At 46.7% G+C, this 6,091-nt stretch overlaps 1 pseudogene; it reads right to left on the minus strand.

The window, feature by feature from the left end:
- Window positions 1-238: 238 nt before the first annotated feature.
- On the minus strand, window positions 239-1,436 carry LOC112810798 (keratin, type I cytoskeletal 18 pseudogene; annotated as a pseudogene).
- Window positions 1,437-6,091: the final 4,655 nt, after the last annotated feature.

A 6,091-nucleotide genomic window follows, 5' to 3' on the forward strand; every position in this document is an offset into this window, starting at 1 on the left:
CTTTCTCTTTCTTTCTTTCTTTCTTTCTTTCTTTCTTTCTTTCTTTTCTTTTTCTTTCTTTCTTCTCTTTCTTTCTTTCCTTCCTTCCTCCCTTTCTTTCTTCTTTCTTTCTCTCTTTCTCTTTCTCTCTCCCTTTCTCTCTTTCTTCTTTCCTTCCTTCCTTCCTTTTTTTTTCTTCTTTCCCTCTGAACTTTTTATTGGCTTCCTGCTCCCCAAAGCGTACCCTGCTTCTGCTGCCTCAGTGCCTCAGAACTTTGGTATCACTGGTCTCAGACACCACGCTGTCATCCTCAATCCTGCAGGTGGTGGTCTTCTGGATGGTTTGCAAGGAGTTGCTGCTATCCAGAGCATCACCAAGACAGAAATGTTCCCTGTTTGCCAGCAGGCAATGGTAGGGGCGATCTCATCTTCCAGCCTGGCCTTGATTTTCTGCAAGGCCTGGTGCTCCTGGACCTGGCACTGCACCTCCTCCTGGGTCTGGGACAGCTCTGACTCCATGTGCAGCAGGACCCGTTGAGCTGCTCCATCTGCTTCGTGTAGCGGGCCTTCACCTCCCTCAGGCTGTTCTCGAAGTTGGCCTTCAGGTTTCTCATCAAGTCCCAGTTGATCTCCAAGGACAGGGCCGCATGTCTCAGCTCTGTGAGAGTCATCTCAGCGGTCTGCAAGGTGACCACTCTGGTGCTCTCCTCAGTCTGCTGGGACCAGTACTTGTCCAGCTTTTCTTGGTTCTTCTGAGCCAGCTCATCATACTGGGCCCGGATGTCTGCCATGATCTTGATGTCCTGAGGTTTTGGGGCATCCAACTCCATGGTCAACCCAGAGGTGGCACTTTGGTTTTGTAGACCCTTTACTTCCTCCTCATGGTTCTTCATGAAAAGTGGCTCCTCCTTGAGAGCCTCAATCTCTGTCTCCAGCTGCAGCCAAGTGACATTGCTATCATCAATGACCTTGCAGAGCCGATGGATGTCGTTCACAGACTGGCACGTGGCCAGTTCTGTCTCATACTTGACTCTGAAGTCATTGTCATCGGCAGCAAGCCGGGTATTGGCCACAGAATTTGCGAAGATCTGAGCCCTTAGCTCTTGATTGTCTTGAAGTAATGCCCCAGTCTCTGACCTTCTCTAAGTGTTCTCAGATTTTGATCTCCTGTCTCTGATTATCAGCCTCCAGGCTCCTCACTCTCTCCAAATAGGAGGACCAGATAGGTCTTGCATGGTCTCATTCTCATCCTGGGTGCCCCCTATGCCTGCCAGACTCCCAACTATCCTGGTGGCCAGGCCCCCAGAAGCTGGTGGAGTGGGATATGGAGAGATCTGAGAGCTTGAGCCTTTGGCGCCTGCCTAGATGCTGGCCAGCCAGACCCCGTGGCTGGGTGACTGCATGAAGCCCAGGGACGGATAGTTGGAGGAGAAGGGGAAGTAGGTGGTGAAGCTCATGCTGTTCGGGGAGTAAGATGAGAGGCCAGGACTCAGGCTCAGGCCACTGCTTTCGCAATTATTTAGCTTGATTTGGAAAGCCCTTGTAGAAAACATTCACATCTCGGTGCGCCTGGGTGGCTCAGTTGGTTAAGCAACTGCCTCCGGCTCGGGTCACGATCGTGGAGTCCCGGGATCGAGTCCCGCATCGGGCTCCCTGCTCGACGGGGAGTCTGCTTCTCCCTCTGACCCTCCCCCCTCTCATGCTCTCTCTATCTCATTCTCTCTCAAATAAATAAGTAAAATCTTTAAAAAAAAAAAAAGAAAGAAAACATTCATATCTCTGTTACTGTGTGTCACAGGCTGATAATAAATACTTTATACAGAGGTCACCTTTTGTTTGTCCACTGCCCTAGCACCTTTCGCAAGTTGCACGTGTCATCTCCCCAGCCTCACGCCTTTGCTGTGCCCAGGGGAGGCGTCCTGTGCACATTTTTCTTTTTTGGCTTTCTCTTTTCTTTTGGGGGTTCATATTTGTAATTTATTTATTTTCTCCCAACCGGTTCACTTCCATGATCTTTCAAATTTCTAATATTGTGTCTTTTAAACAAAAACCTGAAAATCTGAACTCAAATGGCTCTTCCCCTGTTGAGAGATTTGATTGGTCCTAAATCAGTCTTTTCACACAGATTTCTCTCTTCAAATGCAGCTCTATTTTTTAAGTCAAAATTACATCCAGATCCTCTCTGTTTGGAGACTTCTAAGCTTCAGCTCCAGCCTGTGTTCTCATGGGGTCGCGGAGACAGCTCTAGATTTGTGATTAAGAGATTCCCAGAGAAATTCCTCCACTTAAACTACAAAAACTTGGAATCTCTTAACTTCTCTGAGGCTCGTGTTTGTCATCTGCAAAGTGGGATAATGATAGCTACCATGTCGTGATTCTTGTGATTTCATGAAATACCGTATGCAAAAGCAGGTTCAAAATTCTATCTGTATTCTATATTTTTAGTTGAAGCTCTGCTCACCCTAATTTCGTGTGTTTTTCTTTCCGTCCTTCAACAACTCCTTTGGAAGTTCTCCACTTTTTCCTTTGGCTCATTTTTCTTGGCTCAATTTCTCAGTCACTTCAGTCTTCCTAATTAATTAATTAATCGATTACTCATCCATTCTTTCATATTTGGATGAAAATGTTGACATCCTGACAGTTGATGTCAGACTTGCTGGGAGCAGGGAGATTACTTGGGGGTAAGGTGACTCCCAGAGGACATGTTTTCCAGGAGTCAAGACAACACGAGAAACACTAATTGTATGCGGAACTCGTGGGAAATCGTGGAAAAGGGCTGAGTGCCAAGATGAGATCAAGATGGTGGGATTCAGGGACAGCAAATCCCTTGGAAGTCAGAGGTGACCATAATAACCCCCCGGAGAGTCACAGACATTGTGGAAGGACTTTGAACACCCACTAGGGAAGGATGGGGGTTTGAGCTCGTCTGATCTATGTGAAGGGGACAGTGACTTCAGTGACGTCCAGACATTCACTTGAAAACATAATATGTACCCAAGGCCAGTTATATCCTCCTCGGACTTAGGTTCCATCTAAAGAAAGCCTATCACCCCATTATTCTTCTGAATAATCTCAGAACTAGCTATTTTTAAGTGTTTTCTATATTCTTTTACTCACCGAGAACGAATTTTCCCTCGTGGTTTCTTCCCGTACCTCTTGTTTACTCGTTTACTCCCACCGACTTTATGTTTACCTGTTTCTTTTCTTCAACCTGAAAACCATCTTCATTTTCTACCTCCCTTTCTCAAGTTCCACCCCTCACCGACTTCCCAAATTTCTGTGGGCACTACCCACTCAGCTGTGTGTGCATATTTGTGTGTGTGTGCGTGTGCGTGTGTGTGTGCATGCATACTTGTTTCCTGCTCTTGTGGCTCGCATAGCAATGCCAGCCTTGCTTTTGTTGTGAAAGATTCTTGGATTGTTTATTTAATACTCCCTTTTGCTTCACAATATTTGCAAAATCTAGTTTACAGGGAGAGAGACAATGTGTGTGTACACATGAGTGTTTATCTATTGGAGATAACACACTGTAGTATTTCTAGATGAAATTATGCTTGGGATTTGCTCTAAAGGAATCCAGAAGGAGAGAGGAAGAGGGAGAAGAAGTTGAGGGCTATAGGCTCAACAAGATTGGCCATATTGTTGAAGCTCTGTGCTGAATGCCTAAGGGTTCAGTACAATATTCACTCAACTTTTGCATATATTTGACAATCTCCATAATAAAAAACCTTAACTAAAGACTGTTTATTAAAGATCTGCATGTGGGTTAGTGATCTCCATGGCCAACACATTTTTGTTTGACTGTACATGACCTCCTCCCCAGCATGCCCCCCATTCTCACCAAGCTATTTCTAAGCTCTCTTTTCGTGTGGATTTGCTAGCAGGCTTATTTCCCTTCGGGTTAGGATCTTGTGGAAGGCAGGGGCAACTTCTTACTCATCTCTGTGTCCCCGGGCCTAACACAGAGTGTTAGGCACTTGGCAACACTTTCTCTGAACTGAACTGAACTGAGCTGAAGAAAAGTGTCTGCCCGTGAATCCCCAGCCTTGCACCTCCTGACACAGTCCTTCATCACTGTCACGGTTTTTGCTGGGCCTGTGAATGTATCACAGGGGCTTCCACCTGAGTGGAACCACAGCACATCCATGCAGGGCTTACTCCTCGGCAGACGACGGAACAGCCCTTTTGGCTTTCTACATAAGCAGCCATTTCACCACCAAGCACATTTACTGGCCTGGTCTTTTTTCTCTTCTACATTCTCTGGGATAATTCCAATTCCTTTCGGATCTGACGTTCACACGAAACGTCTTACTTTGAGTGACTGCAGTTGTGAGCCTAAATTCATGCTGGGCTCCTGGCTACAGAGTCGCACTTTGAGCAGCCCCTCTTCCCTTGCAACACATCTTCCAACCTAGAGGAAGAGAATGGCATCCTTCTTCTCTTCTTCCTTCCTTTGGGTTGTTGGCCCTCCTCTCACCCCCACGAGAGGCAAATCTCGCAGTACTGTCGTCCTAGCTTCCCATTTCCCTTATTACCCTCCCCCATTTACTCCCTGCTGCCATCTGGCCCCAATCTTCAGCTTTCCCCTTAATTCCTATTCTAGGCTCATTTTATACCATCTCTTATAGTTTTCCTGCTCCTGTAATTCTGGAAGCTTCTAGAACAGTCATCCTGGTACTACCCGTGCTCTCACTACCCTTAAAATGGCTTATTACAAATCTCAGTGTCTCTTTTGCCTTCTTCCTGGTGTGCCACTGGGAGGGTTAAACTGGGGGTGGGTGGGTCAGGTGTTATTATGCCCATTTGACAAGGATCAGAAGGCTGGGTGGCTTGTTTAAGGTTTAAGAACTAGTAAAAGTTCTTACTAGAAGCACCAGAAGCGCCTGGGTGGCTCTGTCACTTAAGCGTCTGCCTTTGGTTTTAGGTCATGATCCCAGGGTCCTGGGATCCAGCCCTGTGTCGGTCTCCCTGCTCAGCAGGCAGTCTGCTTCTCCTTTTCCCTCTGCCGCTGCCCCCACTCCTGCTCTCTCTCTTGCTCTCTCTTTCTCTCTCTCTCAGGTAAATAAAATCTTTAAAAAAAGGAACTAGTAAAGGTCAGAAGTAGAAACTTAGTCTCCTAATCTCAGTCCAGTGTCCCAGCTAGTGTCCACCATCCTCTATATTTTGCTACTGTCCCCTGGGGAGTCATGGCTGACCTTGAACTTCTGTGCATTTACAAGAACAATTGTGCCTTGCAACACTTACCTTTCTGGAATATTTCTGACAATGGTCCAGAGGACTGGGAACTGAGCTAAGCCAAAGTGGGGTGGTTAGGACTCACTGTCTTATTGATTCATGCTGCCACTGGCTGAAGTCTCAATATTGTCTCCAACAATTTTCTTATTTCTGAAAAAGAGCCAAACAATGCAGGGGAGGAGGCAAGATGCATCAGCATGACCACTGGACTTTAGCCAAGCACTTTTGGATTTCCAGGAACCAGAGATAGGCATGGCCCCAGGTCACACTCCAAGGGTTATCAACCTATAACATGATGGCCTAGAGGACTGACCACTTTTTTGGGGGCAAGACAAGTGCTGATTGTTGGATAACATTATTAAGGAGAGGTGCAGATGGTGGAGCTATAAGTGACAGCTAAGCTTTGTAGAAAAAGGATGTGGTTGTCCCCTACTATCACCTGAAAATCCCCTTGGCTATTCATGTGTGAGTATACGAAGAGAGAGAGAGAGAGAGAGAGAGAGAGAGAGAGAGAGAGTATGTGTGTGTGTGTGTGCGTGTGTGTGTGTGTGGTGGAGGGTAGGAGAGCTAGAGCAGGTTCAGCTTGGCAACACTTTCTCTCCTATCCTCACCTCCAGTTAAAATCAACATCTAGGGATGTCTGGGTGGCTCAGTCGTTGAGTGTCTGCCTTCAGCTCGGGTCATGATCCCAGGGTCCTGGGATCCAGCCCCGCATCGGGCTCTCTGCTCTGCAGGAAGCCTGCTTCTCCCTCTGTCAGCCAACCCCCTGCTTCTGCTCTCTCTCTCTGACAAATAAATAAAAATCTTTAATAAAAAAATAAAATCAACATCTATACCCTAACCACAATGCCCTACAGCATCACGACCTCCCTAGGTT

This window comes from Callorhinus ursinus, unplaced genomic scaffold (genome assembly GCF_003265705.2).
Source record: "Callorhinus ursinus isolate GAN/ISIS: 27379988/994484 unplaced genomic scaffold, GSC_fseal_2.0 scaffold2, whole genome shotgun sequence".
Taxonomy (NCBI): domain Eukaryota; kingdom Metazoa; phylum Chordata; class Mammalia; order Carnivora; family Otariidae; genus Callorhinus; species Callorhinus ursinus.